This window comes from Lactuca saligna, chromosome 5 (assembly GCF_052625555.1).
Source record: "Lactuca saligna cultivar CGN05327 chromosome 5, ASM5262555v1, whole genome shotgun sequence".
Classification (NCBI taxonomy): domain Eukaryota; kingdom Viridiplantae; phylum Streptophyta; class Magnoliopsida; order Asterales; family Asteraceae; genus Lactuca; species Lactuca saligna.
In genome coordinates, this window is record NC_136421.1 from 105,821,272 (window position 1) to 105,836,415 (window position 15,144).

Sequence of the window (15,144 nt, forward strand, 5' to 3'; positions counted from 1 at the left end):
ATATACCAAAGCAATCAATTTCATCAAATAACATCATGTCAAAAAAGTATAATACATTGATATTAAAGTGATCTGATTGTACATTGTTATTAAGAGGTTTCCCTAACTATATAAGCTAATACTATATTGCTATTAAGGGACACCTTCTTGTTCCAAATATCATGTCAAAAAAAATCCTCCATGTCATTGGTTTGCCACCTGGTGTACTGGACTGCTGTCTGAGCGTGGATGACAAGTAATGACTTGAATTCACAACTTATGCTTGCTCTGTAAACATAAAAATATAATATATTAATATATACAAACCACTAAGAACTATATAAAAAAGAAAAAGAAAAAGAACTTACCACTAATATATACTCATCATTTCTTCCTATTATTTACAGCATAATATTTTCATTTTTATCTTATTATACCTTCTAACCCATTCCAATGTCCCAACAAAAACTATCTTCTTCCCAATTGAGGCTACTGCACCTGAACCAGGTTCCTCCATATATGTTCCATCATCAGCCTGCATACCATTAACAAATCAATCAATCATATTTATAAAAAGAAAAAAAAGTAGTGATTTCATTTCAGTAAGGGCAAAACAATAATTTTTATAAGGTACCTTTACATTGGAACATTTAGCAACCTTAGCAGCTTCCCGAATAGCTTTTCCAATTGGATGTATTATATCAGATTCAACAGCAACAACTAACTTCAGAACATTATTTTCAGACCATGTTTCTGTTGAACTTAGCCTACATTATAGTTGTTTATATTAAACTTTGTAAAATTATAATTTAGATACAAAAGAGAAACAAGGGAAAAAAAACAAAAAAGGGAAAAAAAACAAGTAAAAGAGAAATAAGGGGGGGGGGGTAGAAGGCAAGAAAGGTATAAAGCATCATTGTAAGCATAAAATTCTGAATATACTTTTGAACAAATTCCTAATTCCTAATTCCTGAAGGGATACAAAATATGTAATACCACAATGAATTTAAAAGTTACAGTGAAGAAGATACTGACCTCTAAGGTTAGAATTAAATCCACAAGTTGTTAAATGTTTTGCAAGTTCTTATCCCAAGACTTTTCGCCAGTTTGGTGAATCCTTGGCTTCAGATACATGCCATACAATTGTTGTCTCTGGTGTAAGAACATTCCGGTTGTCCTTCTAGAGTTGGCTTATAAACATACTTTTCTCATCAGGTTTAACTCCATACAACACCTACACAAATAATATCATCATGAAATCTTTTTTTTTTAAACTTGAATAACATTATTGTGTTGTTATTATTAATATCTATTACCTATTGTTTTAGGATTCCAACTACTGATGCGAAATTCAACTGAAATTTTTTTGTCACCAGAAAGTAAGTATACATTGATGCCTTGACTAGTCCATGTTTAGGTTTAGATCCCCTGACAACTATGAGAGAAGGTGGATATAATCTATGAGGATGATAAGCACCACGTTTCATCTTATAGCATGATTCATATACATTATACTTTGTACGGATGTCACAATGCCAACATCGCTCAACCACCAAATCTTTGTTGCGAGCAGTGCAAGTTGGTTAAATAGGAGGCGACTTGTGGATTAGATGATACAAGATCATCATAGACGAATATTTGGCATGGGATAATGTATCAAACTGAAAATGGGATTTCTGGCATTTGTTTAAGAAGGCATCAGGAGTCTCAAAGAAACTGTTCACAAACACATCATCTTTATCTTTGGTATCAACAATCATATTCTTCACCATAACCTGTAAACTCAACTACATCAACACTAACACGAAAAAAGGAAAAAGAAAAAGGAAGATCTTTAAGGTGTTTTTATGGAGTTTCTCACCTCATATAGTAGATTGTTTTCACCAGAATGGCATGTGTGCATTTCACACCTAGAAAGATTCTTCTCAGCATTAAAACATCTGCAGTGAAGCACACTATAATCATCAGTAAACACATATGTTTTTATTTAAGAGAAAGAGATGAAAAAAACAAAGAGCTCATTTACCTTGAACATAGTTGAATATTTTTGTAGTGGCTGCAAAACCATGTGCTTCCAGATAATATCACTTCATGGCACTGAGTGCAAATATGTTGTAAATGGACAATCATAAAGTTTTCCTTCATATGTAGAATAGTTTGGCCTAACTACAAGTAAAATCAAGAAAGAAGAATATTAGTCTACGTGAGCCAGCATATAGCAAGCACAAAGATTAACTTTTGCATCACTAACACATCCTTGACTACAACATCAGGTTTATCCTGTTCCATGGCTTTCAAGTTTCTCTTGTTAGGGAGCTTGCTTTGCAATCCACCATCACTAGTTTCTTCTACTTCAAGTTTCCTACCTATATTTTCAGCTGCCCCTGACCAATAATCACTATCAAAAAAGGGCAAATGAGCTGCAGTTATCTTTGTATTCCCCTCTCCACTAGCAACAAAAAACTGATTGTATAAATTTGTGTAGTCCATAACAACACCATCTTCCGAACCTTTCTTTAGCATTGACTTGTACCTAAACATAAAAAAACTTGTAATCAGAAAAATATACTCTTCGAGGCATTTTACCAAACACCTTATGTGCAGAGACATAGAGAGGTACCACTGTCGTAGCTTATCCTGCTCTGGTGTTTTCTGAGTTTCTAGATGGCAGTAAAAAATGTAATCTTCTCCTTTTATAAGAGGACATGCCCATATATAACAAGTGGCAAAACCCCATGTCTTGAAATACTCAAGGTATCTAATCTGATGATCATCATAACATAGGCAAAAAAACAAAAAAGATACTTTTAATCAAGCTCATCAACACACCAACACAACTGTTCATAAAGTAAAGAAAAGAGAACTGAAAGAAGTTGAAGTACCAATATTTCATGATAAACAAAGGTCCTAAGAGATTCACCACTCACACTCTTTCTCTCAGGTCTAAAGTACTTTACAAAATCAAGATAGGAGATATACACACAATGTTGATTTGGGCCCCCACACTCTGATCCAAAATTCTAAACACACATTCCAAACAGGCACATATTCTAAAGTATGTCTTTAAAATTCTTTATCACTTCCACCTATTTCTCGACAGACATAACTACCCTCACAACAAGCCCTTCAGCTCTAGGTACCTCATAGGGTTCAACTACCCTTAATCCGTGGGATAGAGTTTTCAGGCTCAGATTTGGAGTGATTGAATCTGCAAGATTCTCCATATTTGCAATGACCAATTTGGTAAAACTGCAACACAGTTGGATAAGCATGTAAATACAATATGGATACAAAACAGTGAAAGAAGAAAATATCAATAAAACAAGAGGCAGATACAAGCAATACAAGTTTGTAGGTTCATTAGGTATACTAATTTAATCTGCAGGTTCCCAAACTATCCCTATAGATGGGATGTGGAGCCATAAACACTATCATGGAGACTTCCTATTGGGTCATGAGACTTACATGTCTCTTGCTACCCATGACATACAGTGGATTGATATGGACACTATCTTATCAACACTTTTCTTCTTTTTTCCTATCTGCTACTAGATAGATCATACTGTAACCTAATAATACGGATTCATAAAATTCATAAGAAATCTAAACATGCCAACCTTTATATATTAGTAAAACTTGTTGCTCTATATATATTAGTAAAACTCATAAACTGTTTAAAGAATGCTTAATGTCCAAAAAGATAGTTTGAAATAAAGGATTACATACTTGACTTCACGAGAAACTAAAGTTATGCCAAGCATCCATGTTAGACAACGATAATGGTGTTGAAACAAAGGTCGATGTATTACCTTTCATGACTGGATTTTCTCCCGGAGTAGTGAAGACGGTGGCTACGTAATAGGAAAGCGCGACTTGTGATCGTTGGGTGATGATCTCCACAACATCGTGTTATTCCCCCTTGAAGTCCAACAACGATATGGTGCCCTAGGGATCCCGATGACAGTTTTATCAATCTGATTAGAGAACTTTGTATTTGTCTCCTTTAGATCTGCTAATGCCCTTGGTTTAGTGAGGAGTAGAGTATATTGTTAGGTTAATCACCAGATGAAACATCGACATCTGTAGTAGACCAATGGCACAACTCCGATTTAACCTCCCATTGGTGTTGCTTTCCTTAAGATTCCTGGGATCGTTGTATCATTTTCTCAATAGATTGAGGCATATCATCTGTTTATCTTGAGCATAATTTTGTTACCGATATATTTTACACAACCCTAAACCTTCAATTGCTTTTTTGGTGGTTTGGTGTTTTCTATAGCTACCGCCGATTTTGATGGAACCCTAGCTTTTTGTCGATTCTTTCATGGTTGAAGAAGGAAATGAAAAGAGTTAATTAGGTCATGGAAATGATAAGGGGGTTTTCGGATGTACAAGATGAAAACAAGGATTTATGGTCTTATGGCTGATGGATCGTACCTGTAAACAACGTGAAAGAAGGGGGAGACGGAAGCGGCCAGAGGAGGAGGCTTCGTCGGTGTCATCGACTAGAGACCGGAGGTGGAGTCGTCGTTGGCCATATCAATAACTTTGTGTTGAATGAACATGCGATTCAATTTTGACTTTATGGTCAAATGAACACTCGATTTTAAAGTCTCAGAATAATGATCAGAATAGTGAGTCTGTTGGTGAATGGTGACCTAAAATAGTGATGGGGGTTTTGTTATCGGTGTAGTGCTACAGGAAAGAATGGTCGAAGACACTTGGCAGTGTGAGATCGGAGGTTGGGTGGTGGTGCGATGCAACTATGAAGATGAAGGCCTAGGGCTTTTTCTTGCTAATTGGAAGAGACGGGGGGTTTAAATTTTGGGATTCAAGAGGCGGGTGAAATCATGCCTTAAAAACGTGTGTTTCATTAAAATGTTATAAAGAGACACATTTAGACGACACACATTTTATGAAAGGCGCCCTGCGGATTTTTTTCTTTTCTGACACTAATTTTAGGGCACGCACAAATGCGTGTCCTCTATCCTTCAAATTTTGCAAAAATGACATTATTTTTTAGGGCACACACAAATGCGCGTCCTCTATCAGTGAGTGTCACTGTTTGCGCGTCATTAAAAGGCTATTTTCTAGTAGTGTGCTCTCCAGCACAACTAAATTTGTTACTTTTATCACTTATCTAAGATTTGGTCGATCATAGCTCTAGCAATTTAATAGTCACTAAACTACTAGGTAACAAGTTCATGTAATTTAATGGTCACTAAGCTACACTTAACTTGAATTCAAGCATTCAAAGTCACAAATATTAATATGCTAGGTAATGATAGTCAACCACAAACATAAAACCAACTATTAAAATCCATAAATTAGTAACTAAACAATATAGTTAAAGTATCATCTAGCTAAACGAAAGCAACTAAATTTACCTACTCATGGATGAAAACATAGACACAATCTCAATAGAAATTGACATAATTAAAGTAATTCAAAGCAATGTGATTATGTGTTCTTCAATCTCTTAATCTCTTAGTAATTCTCCTTCAAAAGGATGTTTTGTGCACTTTCTGGACTTTAAAATCGGGTTCTCAGAATACATCCCCACTAGAAAACTCTCAAAAAGCCTTCCCAAATCGTAAGAGTTAAGATTAATTATAGGTTTGGAAAATTCGTGCTTCACAACACGAACAAGGGTTTCACGTCGTGCTTTTTATACAAATCCTTATCGGGATGGATTCTAACTTCCCACGTACTTATCTTCTAGAATACACACTCCACGTCGTGATGTTGATGATGATGTCATGACTTGGGTTTTTTTGCTGATGTTTGCCTCTTTTAATATTTATTCCTCCAAAGTTCCAATTCTTGTGAATTTTGGTCCTTATTCTTCAAGAGTGTTCCTTTTGGCTACATAATACAATAAATTCAATAAGTACCGTATATCTTTGCAAATAACCAAAATATTAATTAAAGTGTATTAAAATATTGCCTAAAAATGTGTATCAATAAGGCACTATCAAATACCCGACACTTATCCTTTGCTTGCCATCGAACAAAATTAATTTATTTTTAAGTCAAACCCTCATCACCAATATGCCATAAGTCAATCCATTTTGAGGACAACCATTATACCACAACCTTAATGAGCATATTTGTGTCTATAATTCCTAAAAAATTCCCAATCCTAACTACTCACAATCCTTATGAACATTCACCCCTTAATTTATACGACTCTCATTTCTGCAACCCTCCAAATCCATCCTCACAAATCTTTCTTAACCTCAAGGTATTTTTGGTTAAGCTATACCCAAGCATTAATAATCAAGAAAAATTACAACTTTGATACCACAATGGAGTTCTTTGAATTCTTCACTTTAATGATATTTACTCTTTAATATCTTTGAATTCACCACCTTTTTGTTTGATTTTTGGTATCTTGAATTTTTGATTCTTCAGAATTTTTGATCTTTTCATCTTCATACTTTGATAGCTCCAAAATGCTTACAACTTTTTTGTTACTTTCTTTCTTTCTTTCTTTCTCTCTCTCTCTCTCTCTCTCTCTCTCTCTCTCTCTCTCTCTCTCTCTTTCTTTCTCTCTCTCTCTCTCTCACTCTCTCTCTTTATATATATATATATATATATATATATATATATATATATATATATCTCACTTTTTTCCGCTTAATCCTACATGCTTAAGAAAGGGAGCTTAACTTCAACCTTTATTGGTTAGAGGTATTAGTCTAAGTGCAATGACTACATAAGCTCTCTTTGATAGATTTCAGGTACACGCTGCAAAAATATTATGTTGTACAAACTACCAGAGTACCTTTTATATCTCATGACTTTTCACTAGGACTGGGAAGCCACAAATATACTATAACATATGTTGGCTCAATTAAACATTTGAGTTCGCATTGGATCATCCCACACAACACCAGAAACTTAAGTTTTATTATTATTATTATTATTATTATTATTATTATTATTATTATTATTATTATTATTATTACTAGATTAAAATTTTAGATTATTATTTCAAATCTATTAGAATTTTTAAATTTCGTAGCAATGTTCGTTTTTGTCCACCCCTACCCCAAACTTATTACATACAATGCCCTAATTATATGCATAAAATAATTTAAAAGCAATAAAATGGAGAAAAAGGAACAAACTCCCCTGGGGTAGTAGTGACGATATCGATTTCTGAACGCGTGTGGAAACTTGAACACCTTGAGTATGTGACTAGAACTTGCATCTTCTAGGACATGTGAATGCGCAAAAAAATGTGAATTAGAAGCTTGCATCTTTAAAAAGTCTAGTCCATAATATCTTCAAAACATAACATCTTAATGTGGGAAAGCATACGCCACATTGTAAGGTTGGAAGAGTAAAATAAAATGCCATTGTTACTTCTCACAACGTGGTGATGTAATTCACGTCATGGTGTCAATGTAAATCAATTTATGAATCACGATGGTATCAAGCTCACGATGAGAGGAGTATAAGCTCACGTCGTGAGAACTGGGTCTTCACAGATTGCAGTTTTGCAATAATTATTCTATCAAAGTGAAATGCAATTGAATGTATAAATGTATTAAGACCAATCTAAAACTATATTTTTCTCGACTCTTCCCTCATCTTTAGTCTCTCTCTTCCTCTAATCTCTTTTCTTTCATGAAATTGACCCCACACTTAATAAAAAATATAGGCTTCGACTCGTAACTCTAAATCACATGGATTTTCTCGTACACTCTTATTTCTACTCTCTCGTTTTTTCTATCATGATATCTTAATCAATCTGCAATAAAACAAACAATTGTGGAAAGAAGAAAAATGTCCATCAAACAATTTGGTTACAAGTTTTCAAAACATACTAAATAAAAACTCAACAATAAAACAAACCAAAATAAACTAAAACTACTAAAATAAAAGGATATAATCAATAATCATCGTCGTCTTCTCGTGCTCCACTTTTCCCGGCTCCATTTCCTTGCCTCGTCCACAACTCCTCCCATGCTGGAATATACGGGTAATGAGGCGGCATGGTCGGCATTCACTCAACATAAAGGCGTGTCAATAAAATATCTACCGTTTGATTGTGATAATTAACGCCCCCACGAAGATTGTCCAAATAAGTACCAACCCGACTTTGGAATGGGTCGGTTGGTACCCCACCCTCAAATGGTTGAGGTGGTTGTTTTTTTCGGCTTCTTTCCTCACAAGTTCTAACATTCCGCCTTCCCCTTTTCCTCGGTTGTTTCCCTTGGTGAACAATGGGTTGCTCATCATCTTTCAGGGGCATCGCGTATCCCCCGCCAGTATTCACCACAACCCGCATAAGACTAAAAAATTTAGTCATCAAATTAGAATCTTTAAAACATGTAAGATTCCTAATAAAAGTAGGACTCAAAATACCATATGAGCGAGCTAGGCAAGTGACCAAGTGTCCACCGATAATGGGACTACCAGGCTGAGAATTTACCGCCTTCATCCCTAAAAATATTGGAAGCATGTATGGAAGGTCGCAAAAAACTCCTGGCGTGATTATTCTCCAAAGATAGAATAAATTCTGTGACGACACCTTGTCGCCATGATGTTTGTGGTTAATAGTGAAAAAGATCAGACGATGTAAGAATCAATAGATAGTAGACCGAATCTGTCCTTCAAAAGCATCACACGAATAATACTCATGATTGGAAATGCTTCTCGAAAACTGTACGTTAAACAATTCTGTAGTAAAATCTAGAACACAACCTTGTAAAAATAAGACAAAATGGGGTGATCGTGTTTCCTATTTAGTATATAACCTAATTCTCCGAGCAAATTCACGAAGTCTACATTTTCTATTAACACCCCCAACTGAAATGCAAGGGCCCCGTTGTATGTCAGGTTGGTTGTCCGTTCTTTGAAATTGAATGTGGCAAAGAATTCAACGGATAATTCCCGATAAACGGAATCTAAATAAAAAAATAAATTGTGTAACCCGTTGCATTGGAAAGTGAAAACTTTTCCTACAAATAAGTTTGTGCAATATTGTTCCACTTCCGTTACCATACCAACCCCACGTAACCATGGCCAATCGACCAATGGTGCCAATGCAAACTCCCGATTGTACAACCATCCCAGCTTGTTTTCATAATTATTAAGCATTGTTTGCTAAACATTTTGAGGGAATCGATATAACAAATGTATACTTGGACCATCAATGTGGTCTTGTTCTTCTGGAATTCCACGCCTCAGTCCCATGGTACCTTTTATGACGTAATGTAGAAGAGAAGCAAGGAAAATGAAGATTTCAGCCAAAATCTAAGTGTGTGTGTGTGTGGGGGGGGGGGGGGGGGAGGGGGGGGGGACCAACTGCAACTTCACGTCGTAATGTATGAACAAAAGAGTTTGAAGAAAGTGACTAATATGCTGACTGAAGTTCGTGACTTTTGACCACCCCGTCGTGATTTTGGGCTTCTTGTCGTGAGCCATGGCTGGGCCAACTATGAGGGCTTTTGGCATGTTGGGCTTAAAACTTTGAAGTTGGGTACAAATTATCCTTTAGTCCATATAATCCTTAAAACTAGTCCTTTTCTTTTTCACATATGATTTTCATAAGTATTTATTTATTTTTTTACGATAAAGACCCCATACTTGATTTCTATGTTTTTCTAAAAGTTATGATGACTATGATGATGATTTACCCCCTAAAACTCAAATAGAAATGCAAAAATTAAAAATGCAAAAACTAAAATAAAAACGCAAACCGAGCTCCGTTTGCCTCTTGAGAAGCGCTTCTTTTTATAGGATTCATGAGCCGGACTCCGTGCCGCCCTACGTTGTGTTGTTTGGAGTTTTAGTCACCATTTGCACCTTCTGTTCCCTCCACCTTTTCATGTACGCGTGCACCCTTCTTAAGTAGTCCTTCTTAGAATCATCCTTTTTCGTTTTAGAATCGCCTTTCTCAGGCTTTCGTTTCACCCATTTACTCCCCACAACAAGTACCCAATCTCCTTTTTCTTTTTGCAGCTCCCTCGCTTCGAAATCCACCTTGTCGAAAGTTGGTTGTCTCAAGTCTTGTGTAAATTCTTCTTCTTCATCATTTGACACCAAACTTTCTTCACTTTCATCACTAACTAGTGAACTTGGAGTTTTATAAGCAAAGACTTCAAAAACCATTGGAATTGATGCTATAGGTTTAGTACGCTTGACTTGTTCTATTATTTGGATTTCTTCTTGCATCAATTTTTCCAACTCAAAAAGTTTGTTTTCCTCATTTATAAAGAATACTTCATTTTGAGCACATTCTCTGTTTAATCTGTCTTCCACTCCAAAAGTAATTTCTTCATTCCCTACTCGTAAGGTAAGCTTTAACTCGTGAATATCAACTAAGGCTCGTGTGGTATTAAGGGGAGGTCGTCCAAGGATAATTGGGACATCTTCATATCTATCACGACAAAATCAATTGGAAAAATAATTTTTCTAATTTTTACCAAAATGTCCTCAACTATGCCTGTAGAATGTGTCATTGAACACTTGGCCATATGAATCGTCATTCTAGTAGCCTTCAATTTTGGAAGGTTGTGCTTTTAATAAAGGGTTTAGGTTATTTTTGTTCACTTAACTTTTGGTTTTGTGCTCATTTGGTCACTTAAGTCTTTTTAAGTTTTAAAAGGTCATCAGATTTTTGGCTTTATGCTTATTTAGTCACTTAACTTTTGGTTTGGTCACATTTAGCCACCTAACTTTTAAAATTGTGCTCAATTAGTCACTACACTTTTAAATTTTCTCAAAAGTTTAGTAACTAAATTAGCAAAATTTTAAAAGTTAGGTGACTAAATGAGCACAAATCTAAAAGTTAAGTGACCAAACCTAAAGTTAAGTGACTAAATGAGCACAAAGTCAAAATTTTGATGACCTTTTAAAACTTAAAAAGAGTTGAGTGACCAAATGAGCACAAAACCAAACTTAAGTGACCGAAAATGACCTAAACCCTTTTATAAAATGAATATGGCATTAAATTTATAATCGCTCCAGAATCGGCTAAAGCATAAGCCTCATGTTATTTTCGAATTCACATGGACGTGTAAGGCGTATAGGATCTCCCATGTTCCTTGGTATCCCTTCCATAATAACCTTAGAACTCAGCTCACTAAGGACTACCTTGGAGGTCTTTTCTAGTTGTTTGTGAGTATCGAGTAAATCTTGAAGAAATTTGGCATATTCGGGTACTTGTGCCAAGGATTCAATAAAAGAAGTATTAATCGGAATACCCTTTACTTGCTTCATAAACTTTATATGCGCTTGCTCCAGTGGGTGAACTTTTGCTCGAGAAGTAAATGGTAAAGTGTGACATCCCGAATATCACGGTCAGAAAAGACCGATTTGTTTATGCTTTGTTTTTAAAATCAGACTAATCTTTTAAAGAAAACAGTTGCGAAATTTGTTCCCAAAACAAAATATGATAAGAATTTTTCAAAGCATTTCTTAAAGAAATGTATTTTCATTATATAACAAAATCTCGGGATGTCATGTTCTGATACAGATACATAAGCATAAACAGAACATACATTTATTTACACTAGTGATTTACATCTCCTTTAATCTCTCAGTGAAATATGTCTTCGTATTGATACCTGTGATACAAAGAAAACTGAGTGGGTCAGGCCTGGGAGCCTGGTGAGCATATAGGGTTTTCAACCCACAATGTTATATCATATATCTATATTAGAACTCACAAACATATGCAATTTCACTATATACAAGCAACTCTTATCCCACCCCATCGATCCTCACAATGACACGATCTAAACTCTTGTATCTAAAATTTTCCTCTTTACCTGATCCCTACTCACGGATCTAAAACTACCCTCTTCACCCGATCCATACTCACGGATCTAAAACTAACCTTTTCACCTGATCCATACTCACGGATCTAAAACTACCCTTTTCCCCTGATCCCGAATCACGGATCTAAACTACCTGATGCGTACTCACGGATCTAAAACTAACTTCCTGATCTGATCCATACTCTAGGATCAATAATTGTAACCAATCCATACTCCTAGAATAGAGACAATTAACTATACCTTAATCCTGATCTGATCCATACTCCCGGATCAATAACTGTACCCAATCCATACTCCTGGACTAATAAAAAGTTTTATCTCTTTACCTGATCCATACTCCCGGATCTAAAACTAACCTCTTGGTCTAATCCATACTGACGGATCTAAAACTAGCCTCTTGATCCGATCCCTACTCACGGATCTAAACTAACCTCTTGATCTGATCCATACTCATGGATCTCATCTACCCATGTCCTACCCAACATATTAGTAGTTACAAAACACATATACAGTTTAACTCATTAAAACCTATGTAGTTCATCCATTCCACCAACATCTCAAATAAACAATAATATATAAACACATAGCACGTATTTCATAGCAAATACTTCATACTTATGTGTTAGAAGAAAGTAATTATACACTCACCTCAAATAAACAACAATATATAAAAACATAGCATGTATTTTATAAAATACTTCATATCTACGTGTAAGATGAAAGTGACTATACACTCACTTGACCACAAGATGATCGGACAACGCCTCGTCCCTTGAAATAATCTTTTCCGACAAAACAGGGATGTTTTCCTCCGAAACTGGGCTTCGTGCGGGCAGAGCTTCGGCTCAAAAACTATTTTTCTCGGGTTCTTCGGGGCTTCGGGACTCGAGAATGATACCGGGCCTTCGGGGTATAAAATCCCAAGAAGAAAGGAGTTTAGGGTGAAGAAGTGTAAAAATTAGCAACAAAAGCCGGAGGCCTCGCTGCCCTTTTGTAGGGGCTGAACCCCCCACGTACGCTGGGCGTACGAGGCACTACGCGGGACGTAGTTCGGATCAGCCTTCCACGTGTCGAGCTTCGGGTGGTGGATCGTAGCCTCTCTTCGGTCCGTGTAAAACCAAAGTACGCGGGGCGTACAACTAGGTACGCTGGGCGTACCCTTTGGATTGGATCAATGACTCCCCCCTCTCATCGGATAATATCCGAATTAATATTAAAATTAATATATTTTAATTATTTATAAAACTTCCGAAATTCATATCTTCCTCATACGAACTCCGTTTTCAATGTTCTGTATATCAACGCATAGGTGAGATTAAGCTCTACAACTTTCGTTTAGACTCCGTCGGCTGATTTCGACTTTATTTTTATTATATTCTTTTTAGTAGGCCGGGACAGGAAAACTCCGTTATAAATTCATAACTTATTCATCCGACGTCCATTTTCATCTGTCTTTTCACCATTGCACTATTAATAATGAGATCTTCGATTCTCGTTTAGATTGTTTCAACCAAATATCCCTCGATCTCAAATTCGGGTTCCGAGTTGCATACTGCTAAGCTGAAACTTAGAAAAATCATAAATTCCTCATACGAAGTCAGATTTGGGCATTCTTTTTATGCACGCTCTCGGTTTAACGAACTCTACGACTTTCGTTTAGATCACTAAGGCTAAATATCGTTCTAACGTAAATTCAATTTTTATGTCATTCAACGTCGTGTCGGTTCTGTCGCGAAACTTCGACAAGTCATAACTTCTTCGTTCTAACTCGGATTTCAACATTCTTTATATGTACCGAATCCTTGTAACATATACTACCACTTAGTTAATATTATTAATTCTAAATAATCTTCTATAAAAAATTCATTTTTGATGCTTATCGTCTGTAAATTGTCTAGCCCTGATCTACAGGCGTTATATAAAGGAGGTTGATAAGCTTGAACACAAGATATTTTTTTCTGTTTAGACCTAAGCTACGTTGTGATGTTTGAATCCTCACGTCGTGATGTTAGTGATTCAACAATGTTTTTATCTTTGATTTTTGACCATTTTAGCTGTTGTTCGGGCTGCTTTGTGTCTTCTTACAAGGCTTCCAAGAACTCAAAAATGATGTCTAATTTAATATCGAGGGTCATGACATGTGGTGGTGTTTTCTTATCGGGAATTGGTGGAGGTAACCGTTCGTTAACCAACGTAGTTAACTGCCCGAGTTGAGCTTCAATGTTTTTGATTGATGCTTGCTGATTTCTATGTAAAGATTGCTAATATTTTATTAGAGTTAGCTGATATCTCATTGTTGCATCGGTTTCATCATGCCTCTTCTCTGACGCGCCTGCAAGGCGGACGAGCATTGTTTCAAAATCCGTTTTCTTTTCGGGTGTCGGTTCTTCTTTTTGACAAAACCCTTTTGCCTTTTGCTTGTACTTCTCTTCTTTTTCTTTTTGTACTCATCGTAAGGCAACCATTACTTCTTCGACTTCCTCTACTCTTCATCATAGCGGTCTCCACTTGAGTAGTAGACTATTCTCGTTCAAATGGCATTCTTTTGTCAAATGTTGACTATTGCAATTCTCACTACACACACGTATCACGTGTATGGATAGGTCCATGTTGGTCATTCTTCTATCCATGTTACTTAACATTTCTATTACCATTTCCATATCTTTTGATGCACCATTCCCGATCCCCCTAGTTCCATCATTACGAGGGTTGTGATATTCCCGTGAATGCTTCAAAAATTATTCGATCAGTTCTTTAATTTAACGGGATTTTTCTTAGTTAAAGGTCCTTGCGAATCAAGGACTTGCCTCGTCGTGACGTTTACCCCATCATAGAAGATCGACACCTCTTGTTGCCCATTTAGATCATTTTGAGGGTAATTTCTTATTAACCATTTGTATCTTTCCCAAGCCTCGTATAAGGACTCCCCTACTTATTGTTTAAAGTTAACTATGAACTTATTAAGTTTAGAAACTTTGGATGGTGGGAAAAATTGTTGGAGGAATTCTTCACTCATTTGTGCCCAAGTAGAGATTAAGCATGGCGAAAGTGCCTTCAACCAATCTTTAGCTGCTCCTTTAAAAGTAACCGGAAGCAATCTTAGCAAGACAGTCTCTTAAGGAACATTAGGAAGGTTGAAATAGTCGGCTATGTCATTAACTTCATCTAGATGCTTGTATGCATCTTCATGGTCTTTTTCAGGAAATGGAATATCCTTTAGTGGGGTAAGGATATGTCCATTAAGGTCGAAGGTAGTAGTAGCGGGAATTACGGGTTGCACAAGTCCAGGACCTATGTCCTCTCTTATCCTTTTCTTGTAGGCCTCCATCATCATGTCAACAATGTCCGTCATTTTGTCTTTTGGCTCTCT

The 15,144-nt window shown here is 36.2% G+C and overlaps 1 non-coding gene across 1 annotated transcript; it reads left to right on the plus strand.

The window, feature by feature from the left end:
* The first annotated feature begins 14,635 nt into the window (after window positions 1-14,635).
* LOC144999243 (small nucleolar RNA R71) lies at window positions 14,636-14,742 on the plus strand. Its single transcript, XR_013660760.1, has one exon. It is a non-coding gene; the product is annotated as a small nucleolar RNA R71 (small nucleolar RNA).
* Window positions 14,743-15,144: the final 402 nt, after the last annotated feature.